General features: G+C 38.3%; 1 protein-coding gene across 19 annotated transcripts in view; it reads right to left on the minus strand.

Moving 5' to 3' along the window:
- Nucleotides 1-12459, minus strand: part of LOC133838047 (dystrophin) — a 169987-nt gene that overhangs the window by 68761 nt on the left and 88767 nt on the right. The window lies entirely within an intron of this gene.

Below are 12459 nucleotides of genomic sequence, written 5' to 3' on the forward strand. Positions count from 1 at the left end.
TATTTTTATATCAAAGAATATGTTGCGCCTAGCTTGAGGCGTTGAGGCACCACAATAAACAGTGAAGAAGAAGTGGAAGAAGCAGTCCGTAGTGTGGCAGCTGTGGCAGTTGTGGCAGGCGGGACAAACACAAACAACACAAAAAAGTGATGGCAGAAATGAGCAAAACGGCAGCACAGCAAATGAGATTTTTAGGTCAACAAAGTCCAAGCCAGGGAAATACAGGCAGCAGCCGTTGAGGCCACGCGGTTTGTATGTCACTTGCTGCCCGAGTTCGTCTCACTTTGCGTTTCACTCTCCCTCTTGCCAGGCTTTTTTCTTTTGTTGCGGAGCTTTGCTGCCTTCTGCCTGAACGCTTTGATGCTGCCACGCTGGCCACGTGTGTTCATTTCAGGTGCTTTTCTCTTTTTCACTCTATTTTTTTTTCTTTCTGCTGCTGTAACCAACTCGTCGCTTTATAGGCTAAATAAATACCGCAACAGCAGCAGAGGGAGAGAGAGTATGGGTTATGGCCTGACTTGACACTTTTGTGCGTTGGTTTTTGCCTGCCTAGCGGCGTGTTATGTGTGGTTGGCTTTTTATGCAGGTAGCTGGCCGGGTTCAGCTGTTGTGTTTGTGAAACTTCAATGTGGGCGAAAGTGCATTGCATACTTATAGGCACTTATGCGACGCATTACGCAGCTGACCTCAATTCCTAGCTGTTAATAGTGTTTCGAGTGCAAGAGGCAAAAGAGAGAGGAAGAGAGGGAAACAAATATCAAGTGCAGACTGTAGACTGCAGACTGCAACGATTTGAGGCATCTGAAGTTGGATAATCCTTAACTATTTATAAACAACATGTTGACCCAAATTGAAGCGCCTAAAAGTGCGCTAGCTGCAAATGTTTTCATTCAATTTCGCAACTTGCCGAGTTCATTATATTTTCACATCATTACCAAGTCAGTTCGTAGCAGACGCTGCCAGCCAGCAGCCAACAGCCATGGCCAGACACCAGCCAAATCCGAACGGAATCCAACAACGTTGCACGTTTTGCTATAACTATGCTAATTTTAACTCGTTTCGAAAATAACAAACTCACATCTAACCACAGCCACAGGCGGCGTAACAGAGACAGCAAATGGAGAGAGAGTGAGGGCGATAACTGAGTCTCATAACGCTGACGAGAGTTGTTAGCGCGCGCCACTTGCCTAGCGTGTGTATGTGTGTGTGTGTGTGTAGGCAACAACCACAGACAGGCAACTAAACCGAACAGGACACAGGCAACCAGACATACACACATATGCTATGCGTTCGTTGCTTGGTGCAGATTTCCCATGTTGCATGTTGTTGTCGAAAATGGAGATGATGATTTTTACTTCCTTTTCGGTCTGGTCGCAGTAGAACGTTTCATTTTTACACAGCTACAGCTCGGGTTTTTTCTTTCACTCCTCTCACCAGTTATAATTTGAATGTAAAGCTTGCACAACGTTGCGTATGTGTAACGGCGCAGGCAAAGCTGCGACTCAGGCACAGGCATAATGAATGCAACCCTAGATGCTGCCTGCTGTCTGTTCGTTGCGAGTCATTAATGGTCACAATTATGACTGCCAACTGGTGAGTAATCAAGAATTTCTCTGTGCATATTTCGAATTCAACACAGCTCAACCATAAAGAGAATTACAAAAGTCCATTTGCCACAGTCGAATGTCAAATATGGTTGCAACATATGCTAAACATTTCCTTTCGCTTATTTTTCAATATATATTTTCGAAGAGTAATTTAATGGCTTTCTTTATGCGTAAGCCATAAATTTATTTTTATAGCAATAAAAATGCAATTAACCCTGAACTATGAGTTATGATGAACTCGGCGAAAGAAAAGACGAAGAAGAAGGCAGCAAATTAAAGGTCATAAATAATTGGAACTAATTTCAACAGCAGTCGACCATTCACGCACACACTCGCACTGAGTGGAGATGATGTCCCGTAGCACACACGGATGCGGACACGGACATGAAACCCAACACACATGACACATAATCGCATAAAAGTAATAAACTCGGCAAAAAGTGGTTGGTTGCATGACAGACTCACTAACTAACTGAGTGACTGAATGTGTGTGTGTGTGTGTGTTTGAGTGCTTTGAGGGACAGAAGCTGGTTGTAAAGCTGGCACAAAGATGTTGCCTTCATCTCACATTAGGGCACATTTAAACTCTCTATGCTAGCCAGACATAATCCAAGCGTAAACGTAAGACCAAAGAATCCCGCATGAACGTTGTCAACGTTAGCCAGAGAGCGAGAGAGATATGAAAAGATTAGCTTAATAGTTTATCAAACCAGAAAACAAAACTTGCTCAACAGACAAAAACTAAACTGGGTTAACACAATATTTAAACAAAAGCGTACCAGATAAAAGTGCTGAGATCTATCATAAACAATGCAGAGAATAAAGCCAAGCACTAACTCAATTATCAATTCTAAACTAAAGAAGTAAGAGTTTTTTGATACTCGTTAGATGTGAATAGAGCTGAATAAATGCAAATTGTGCTTTTCGAATTGTCAAATATTATTAAAGTCACCTTTAAAAGGGTCTTCTGTGCCTTGAATTTCAAATGACCAACATTAACGTAGAGAAAATGTTGAATATCATGCAACAATTTTTTGGAAATATTATCGGTGTTGTAGCAAGCCAACTAACAGTTTATTAGTATGTATGGCGCACATGCCAGACAACGTTGTCGACACTCGTTTCTCTCGTAAATGTTGTGGCTATCCAAGCTCAGGCAACATACAACTACTGATGTCCTTGTTGCTGCTCCTTCTGCTGCTACTGGTGCTGCTGCTGTTGGTGTCGCTGTGATGTGGTCATGTCATTGCTTCAGCATGCTGATAAAAATTTTCAACAAACTTTTGAGCTAACGACATCGCCAACATGAAAGCACAATGTGTGTGAACGTGTGTGGGGTGTGTATCTAACGAGTTTTTTCTCAGCTTGCCACACGCTTTTCCGCCAATTTCGAGTGACTGCCACGCGGCGGCCATTTTGAAAAATGTCCAAACACTATTAGCTTTTTTGCTCCCCTCCCCAACCGAAGGAGGAGCGATGTGCGACGAGGGTAGCAATACAATGGCTAAAATATTAGTTGCTACATGTTTCGTGTCATGAGGCTTTATTGCTGTTTTTTTGCTATTGTTGTTGCCCCCTTGTTGCCACAGCCACAGCCACAGTGAGTGTTGCACAGCAGCAACAGCAGTTGCAGCTGTGGCATCACAAATATTCATATATAAATTTTACTTGTCGAGAGCTGAGAACTCGCTCGGATGCAAATGCCAAAATGTTATACAAATATTTAATATGGATTTATGATGCGACATTAGTTTGATAGACAGACATATAAATGACATTTGGAGAAATCTCACAAGACCTGCAACTGCATGTTGCGACAGCTTTTCTGCTGTCAAGTAAATGATATGGAAATTGATGACGATACACTGAAATCTATTAGAAACTTTACAGCTATGACATTTGCAATAAATCTGGGTTTCAAATTCAAGTAACAAAAGAAAGAACAATTAAAAAAGGAAAAAGAAAGAAACTATGTAGTGCAAGCATTCAATCTGGGTTTAAAATTGAAGTAAAAAGACAAAGAAGAGTTTGAATTGTTTATGTTCAATATGAAAAAAATGATAAGAAAGAAAATAAGCTACTAGAATTGATGCAGCTATAATACTTTTATTTGGTCGGGGTTAAAATAAAGGATAAAAGGAGAAAGAAGTTTAAATAGTTTATATTTAATATTGAAATAATACAATTATTTTAATTGGGTTTAATCTAAGTTAAACTAAGCTAAATTCAGCGCAGTTTTTATTTGCAAATCTCCATTGTGTTCAATGCATATTTCTTCCACAATTTATTGTACGCTTTATGCTGTCTTTACAACTCACAAAATTGCATTTATCCCATGAACTCTCTAGTGCAATTCATTTCGCTTTACTATGCCATTGTCATTCCTCACAAAATTGTATTCCCAAATCAATTCTAATTCATAGCTTTTGGGCCAACTGTTGCCCAAGACAAGAGCAGGACGAACAGGCAACACAGATAGGAACGAGAGAGAGACAGAGAGAGAGACACTAGAAAACTGGTCGTAAATGCCCGTTTTTCAATTTTCCACACAATCGAGCGCAAGAGACGACAACACATGGAACTATGTGCTCAACTATTTCGAGTGTGGAGCACAAACACACAGTGATACAAATGTCAGCCACTGCGTATGTGTGTGTGTGTATGTGTGTGATGGAAGGGAGGAGCGCGCCATAAATAAGCAGACTTTTCAACACATTAAACACAATAAATCCGAGCCGTAACAAAGACAACGAATAAACAACTTGACGCGTCTGTCAAACTGGGCGTTGAGTAATGTCAACATAGGCCAACAACAACCATGACAGACAAAAAAAAAAAGAAAAAAATGTGAGTTGTTGGCAGCATTTGGCATCTGAACTCGCTGAGTAATCTAAAATCCACACGGCGCGCGACTCAGACACAAAATCCAATTGAGTGTGATCGCATTGTTGCTGTCAATGCTGAGGCAAAAGCCGCGCAGCACATTTGCCAGCATTAGTGAGATTGCAATTACGGCAATCGCTCTCTCTGTCCCTCTCTCTCCCTCAGACTGCGCCTAAAAGCAGACTGCAGAAAAAAGGACATGGCATATACAATGCAATAACCATGACGACGAGCTAAACTGCAGTTGAGCTGTGGCAACAACTCAGCTGCCTTCTGACACTCAGTCATCAGCTGGTTGCCAACTGTCCCCATTTCATTCCCCCTCTCCCTCTCTCCGCTCCAGCCAAGCATACGCCTTTAATAAACACACTCGACCGGCTTTTGACTTTGATGTAGTGCGCTCGAGAAATGTCAAGTTGTCTCACTGTTTGTTTTGCTCTCTAACTCGTCTAAAAAAATGAAACGAAATGGGAGACAACTAATAAAGCTAAGGACTGGCTTTAAAGTCTGAGCCTAAAAGTCGATTACCAACTAAACGCCAAGTGAAAGTAAAGTTTGTTTAGTCCTGAAGTTTAAGTGAAATTGCCATTTAAGTTCACGTCTCTCTATGCGTCTCTCTTTCTCCTTGGAATAGCTCAATTGATGGCACCCCTTGCTGACAGAAGAGGGGGGCACAAAACCCAATTTCCTGTCCACACGTTGAGGAAAAATCATGTACGTGAGTTTGTCTTTTTTCCCTTATGCAAAATTCAATTTGGGGAAAATGTAATCGATGCTAAGATGTGCAAAGAAAGTACATGACATACACATGAGGAATAAAAAAAAAAGGAGAGTGCATGAAAATATGCTTAGAGATATCGGTTGTTGTCGATTGTGTAGTGTGGGCGTAGGGGCGGTGTATGGGCGTGGCATGACATACACTTGCGTACAATGCGAGAGTTTATTTCTACATCACTTGCTGTGCTATCAAGTGCACCCAAAAAAAGCTACCAACTAGCTGCATTGCCCGAGGGGACAGCTGCAGAGTTGGATGCTTGAATTCCCTGTGCTTAGGAAATTGCGGGAAGTGGGTATGCTTAAATGTAATCTTCAATTGCAGCATTTTATTGATGAATTCATTTGCACTTAGAACACAGCGTTTATAGTGGTTAAATACGTAATATACTTAATAAAATATTACTTGCGTTTAAAATTATTGTACTGTTAGTGAGTTTTCTTTATCATTATTATCTTACTAGCAATTGAAATCTTCGCTAAAATAAATATTTGGAAATGCAGCAAATTATAAATGAAATCAGCTCCACTTGAAGTAGAACAAGAATTTATAATTGCAGCATTTTATTGATAAATTTTCACTTAGAACATAGCGTTTATGGTGTTTAAATAATTTTCTGCTTATACTTAATAAAATATTAAAAGCATTTAAAATTAAGATATTGCTAGAGGGTTCTCTTTAGCATTATATATAGAAATGAAAATTTTTGCCAACACAGATATTTTTAAATACATCAAATTATAAATGAAATCAACTTCACTTGAAGTATTGCTTTATAGTCTTTAAATATGTACTATGTTGCGTAAAATGAATAATTAACATAATGCTTCACTTTTTGATCAATTCAGTTTCACTTGAAACCAACCAAACCTACGCTGCTAATAATAAATATATTGAATATACTCATATTATATTTAGTTCTGCATAGCAACGATTCATTTATTTTCAAGAAACTGACACATTTGCTTAAGAAAACGTTCTCTAAATAGTTGAACGTTACTTGAAGGATTTACTTACATTATTTATAATTATTATATTATTATTTAGGATTATTAAAAATTAGGGTTCACCATCTTGCGCATAATTGAGGCAATTCAAACCTAAGCTTAATAAAAATACTTCTTTATAAAGGCTTTAAGTGATGCACTCCGTACATATACTAATAAAATGTAAAAAGTATTTAAAATTAAACTACACCATTTAATGTATAATTGCAGCTATTCTTTGGCATAACAAGTTGATGCATTAGCCAACCCTCCGCACATGTAATTGCCCTGCAGACGTGGGCACATCATTAACTTGAAGGGAAACGCTTGTCAGGTCGACATAAAATATTTGTAATTGCATCTGAATTATGGACAGTTTAACATGCAGAAAATTTGCTGGTAATACTTTTTTTGTTGTTTATTTTTGGCGTATGCTTAATGGATGTCACGTATACGCAGACGAACCGCAAACGAGCTGCGGCTTGTTGCACTTCTGAATGTGGGCGTGGCATCTCACTAGCTGATTGACTGAATCTGCTTCCTGCCCCCATTGCCAGTGATATTTACGTAATTGCTTGCAATTTTATTTCATGTAAATGTGTGTGTGTGTTTGAGTTTTTTTTTTACATCTGGGAGTGTGCAACATTTTAAACGGCAATGTGGCAAATCCAGTGTTCCATTATGGCACTGTGGCATCGATCAATGCCCGAGAATGGAGAATGCAGTTACGTATGCTGATTAATGAAGCTGCCATTCAAAAGCGCTAAAAGGGTTGCCAGCCACCAATATCAAATTGAGCTGTTGCATGCTCCCTCTACTCCCTTCCACCCAAGAACAGATGGAGCGAGAGACAGAGCATGCGACAGTGATAAATAGAGAGAGGAGAGGAGGGGAAAGGGATAGGGAGTGAAGTACGGTGAACAAATTGGGAAAAACGCCGAACGCATTTCGTTTACCGCCTGCTGCAATCTGTGAGATACTTTTTCATCTCTTTTTGTGTGTCCCAGCATTTGCATAGCACTTTCGTTGCCCCATGCCCCATGTTAACCCAGTTGCATGCTGCACAGTTGCACGTGGCACGTTGCACCTGCAAAAACGCCCTTAAGTTTTTTCCAGTTTGTTTGCTGTGCTGCGCTACCAAAGAAAATATGTCAAAAATCAGCAAAAACGAAACAGAGCAAAAAAAAAAAGATTCTTTCGATCGCCTGCAGCTTGCAAATTTTCGTATGTTTGCCACACACACTTACACTCACACATACACTCACATCAACTTAGTCTGTTGCACGTTGTGTACTTTTGTGCTGTCTACTGCTGAAGTTTCAGCACCCTGACGCCTTGTCAGACACCGAGTTGCAGCCTGAATGAATGCAAACAACTTCGTTGACTGTCGGCTCCGATTTTCTCTTATTTCTGCTTACCTTTTGTTTCTAGGTTTATCGCAAAAAATGAATTTGTTTTTCGACATTTCTTTTTTTTTGTGCATTTTTCATTGTGCCAAATGCAAACATAAAGTGAACTACTTTGCGTACAGATCGAATTCGAATTGCAACTCACAATTGCAGCACGCCCTTAGGATGAAGTCAATTGAGATACTGACACGTTTGCAGCTGCAGGTTTCAAAGCATTCGAAATTTGTTATCGTTTATCAATAAGCCCTTCAAGCTTCAAGTTATGACAATAATTGATATGCCTGGAAAGTATATATTTTTTGCATTTCATGCTGTTTCATTCGAAATAAATGTAATATTTTTCGAATTTTTTTGATAATGTAATTTATTATTGCTATTGCATTACAGTAGCTGCAACAAACAATAATTTAATACTGTTGAAACATGAATAAATGATACACGCCAGCTGCTTAAAAGTTGTTGCAGCACAATTCAATTTGATTTAATTGCAGCGGCGTAAAGTTTCGCGCTGGACAACAACTGCTGTTGTCCCAAAGAGCGAAAGCTGTTGATTAAACGAATTTGTAACATGCTTTTCAGCGTATGTTGTTGCCTTAATGGGCAACGTTCTCATGTTCTCGCCTCTCTCGACTGTGAGTAATGAAGTGCTTTAAATATTAAAACCAATTTACGTGACAACATACGCGTGTTATGAAGCTTGTTACCCGCATTCTTGTTGTTATTAATTCTGTGGGATACCCAGCAAAAAAAATTACAAAAAATTCGTAAAAACGAGAAAGAAAAACGGAAACAGCTGACGTATTTCCATGGCTCCTGAACCTGGGCTCTGGGCTCTCGTATTCCCAGGATCGTGTGACCAGTAAACTTTTGCAATTAATCAAGATAGGCCAACCAGCAAGAACAAGAGCACCAGCAGCAGCATCTGAACAACAAAAACAACTACGACGACGACGACGACGATGACAACGTCGCATTTGCATGAAACGGGCGAGAGCATATGGCAGACACTACCTGAAACAATCTCCATCTGCCGCTATATCTCACTTGCTCTCACTCATTCTCTTTCTCACTCTCTCCTCTCTCTCTGTGTGGGCGACAAAGATTAATAATAATAACTACGACTAGCACAGCGGTCGGTCAGCAAGTGGCATAATCATGATTTATGACATGCAATTAATAAGCGACATGCCCAACCAACCGCCAGACCAGGCATCCAACCAGCCAGTCAGCCAGCCAGGACGAACGCCAGGACTCGCAATTGAAAGCTGTTGAAAGCATTCCATGCCCCACCAATGCCGTCCTCAACTACTGGCTTCAACCTCCAACCTCCAACCTTCCACCTATATAGCAATTATTTAAAGCACGCACTTTGTTTGGCCATTTTGTTGTTTGTTGCGGTTGCGTTTTAACCATTGCCATAAAAATGCAAAATAAAATAACCGCAAAATACAATATTTGAGGCAGAGATTATTATTATGCGGCTTAATCATAGAGAGAGACGCGAGCATGTGCTCGCTTTAATTGATTAAAATCGCATTAAGTGCAATTAATTGAAACGCAAGTGCTTAAATGAATGATCATTTTGCAGCCATCACCTGATCTCTTAGCAATTACGTTGGATTAAATTCTGCCGTAGAAATTGATTTAAATGTATGGTTCCTATATTAATGGTGCAGGTTTCAAATTGAACTCAACACGTTGCTCGTCGAATACCCTGTGATTTTTTGAATAAGATTGTAATACAAGAATTATTAAATACACTTTTAGCTAATTGGATCGAGTAGCGAACTTATTTGTTAATATATCAATTTTAGCTAATTTAGTTTACTTCAAGTAAAGAATAAGCGTTTTTTATTTAATAAATAGTAAATAGTTTGCATATAAATATCTAAAGCGATGTTGAATCTAGTTCTAGGTAAATTTATCTAATTCAAGTGGTCGACAAATTTTGTCTCAAACTTAATATTAAAAAGTATAAAAAATCTATTATGATGATTTATTTTGGCAAGTTTAAAAGCAACAAAACTTTAAAGCAACAGTATATTTGTTTTGAAAAATAAATAGTAAGTATGATGTAATTGGATTACAACAATGTTTTTATTGATGTTTTCAAAGAATATGTATAATGTAGTAGCATGCAGCATAAGAGAGTCTCTTACTTAAAAAGGATTATATCGAACTACTTATTGACAGTGTTCCACATGAACACTAGTAGGGCTGCCAGATGTATACCCAACAAAGTAGTATAAAAACACCGAATTTAAGTCGCAACAAGAATTTATTTATTGAAATTAATTTAAATGTAATCCCTTCTTAATTATTTTCAATAAATTAATTGTTGAAGAATTCTTGAAATTTATTAATATTACTACCTACAATAATTTTAAATCCCTACAGATATTTGCCTCTTCTCTTAAATTATTCTGCCTTACGTGGTATCCCTCTGTCAGCCACTTTTATCTGTCGCAGACTTAATTACTTGTATTCCTAGGTGTTGACCCCAAAATGGCAATTATTAATAGTTGCTGTAGTGCTCATTGTTGTCCTGTTTGTCATGGTTGTTGTTGCTGCTCTTGCTGTTGCTTTGTGTGGTGTAACACAGCTAATTAAAATAAATGGCTTTTGGCAATGCTGTCAGTGCGGTACAAAGTGCCAATGGTCACCCTATTGGCCGTCAATGGCGACCACCATACTGAATGTTTGTTGGCCAAAATGAGTGCAAATGACGTTTCGGTTGGCCGCTTATTTTACAGTTCATTTATCGCAAAGGGTCCATTTGCGAGGGCATTTCGGGGATGTCCTTGTTATACTAGCAATTACTATTGTTGCTCTCGTTGTTATTGTTGTTGTTGCTGGCTTTCGCCAGCAGTTTAAATAATTAGTTTGTAATGAAAATTGTTTGGCCTGGTCTGGTCTAGGGCCGTTGACCGCCAAACGCAATTATTTTAGTTTGCGGAAATTTTGTGCAATTGCTTGCAATTGCATTATGAAAAGCAGATTTTAGCCATTTATATGTGTGTGTGTGTGTGTTTACTTTTTACAACGCTGGCAACAAAAACATTGTGGAAGAGCCACACGAAAGTAAACATCAAAATTTAAATGCATTTCATCAAATAAATTACTGAAATGACATTAAACAAATTGCAGCAGTACTGGTAAGGGGGATAGTATAGTCAAGTCTCTACTAGTCTCCCTACCAATGGCGCTGACCTTTTCATCAATTTTGCAGCCGCTTGACCTGCACTTATGCACGTAGGGACGATTTTGCGGCTAATTAAAACTGAAAATAAATCCAATGATGGAGTTCTGGATATTCTAGAAATCATTTCGTATTAAATTAAAGTACTTCACTCCTATTTAATATACCCAACAAAGTTCATTCGGTGTTTGGAGGGTGCGCAAAGTATGCTTGTAATTAACAAATTTAATTATGTAATTATGCACATAAATTGCCTGGCAGTTGTATCATATTTCACTGCACTTTACTCGCAATTTATATTGGTTCAACCATCAATTACGAATTGCCATTAAGAGAGCGCATTGCAAATGCAAACCGAATAAATGTATTTACTGCAACTTTTAACTAATTGAATCTCTCAAATGATTTCCAACTGAAATTTTAGTCAAGTCACTCTTAGCTGGCGAAAATCATTTATTTCAAATTATTGAATTTGACCAACATTTAGACCTCATTATTAGAAATGTTCTATCCATTTTAAGTTTTGAATTATTTAAAACGCATTTAAGTAATAAGTATAAAAGCGAAACTAACCAGAGCAAATCCTTTAGCAAGTATTTCACTTTGTAGCCTTGACCAAAGAAATGTTTGGTTAATACTTTACTGCAGTAAAAATTGTAAGTGCAGTATTTAGCTAGGAATTTTTGTCAAATAAAATATGTGAAGTGTAAAAACTAAAAAATGTTTTGAAACTTGCTGCAACATTTTACCAAAAGTTATGGAATGGAATCTAATTAAAACTTTGGATTCGGAAGAGCAAAAAAGGCAAGTTGACAAAATGCATTTAGTAATTTGTTTCTAGTTGCTAAAATTAAACCGCTTCTTTTAAGTATTAATTTAAGAGATATCTTAGCACTATAGAAAATTATTCCATTTAAAGATGCTTTCATGATTTTGAAAAGTCAACAGCTTATTTGCAGAGCTTTTCATGCGTAACCAAAATGATGACCAAACTCTTTGACTAGCCACAAAGTAAATATATTATATGTATGTGTATAAATGATTTGCATTAGACTCGGCTTATTTGAATTACGAAACCAATTTCAAGTTGTGTCCGACAGATACAGACACAGACACAGTCACAGCCACACACATATGTTATATATATTTTACTGTGTGTGGAGATTCAAACAGAGAAATGCTAATCAAGAATGGCAGCCATAAAATGATGATATGCATATGCATGGCAAATGAATTGGAATTGGTACGAAGAAGGGAGCACTTTGTAGACACACACACAATGTGTTAACTGATAAAGACAGATAAGCAGCAGCAGCGGTAGCCACAGAGACAGGTGCAGGTCCTTCGGACCATAGACAATTAGAACCGAGCTCGTCATCATTAACCCGCAGAGCACATATCTGTGGCCATAACGGGTTAAGCCCATGGCCAGGGATAGCACTTGGCATTTCCGTTTCCGCCCTGCAGGCGTGCTAAATTGTACGAAATTAGTTCTCTGATTTATTTTGCATATCAAATTCTCAGCACACACACTAGGATAGCAGAGGCAAAGGCAAATCAAATTTCATATGGAATGAGAAGTGGATGCTGCTGCTAGTCA

Source organism: Drosophila sulfurigaster, chromosome 2R (genome assembly GCF_023558435.1).
Source record: "Drosophila sulfurigaster albostrigata strain 15112-1811.04 chromosome 2R, ASM2355843v2, whole genome shotgun sequence".
Lineage (NCBI taxonomy): Eukaryota > Metazoa > Arthropoda > Insecta > Diptera > Drosophilidae > Drosophila > Drosophila sulfurigaster.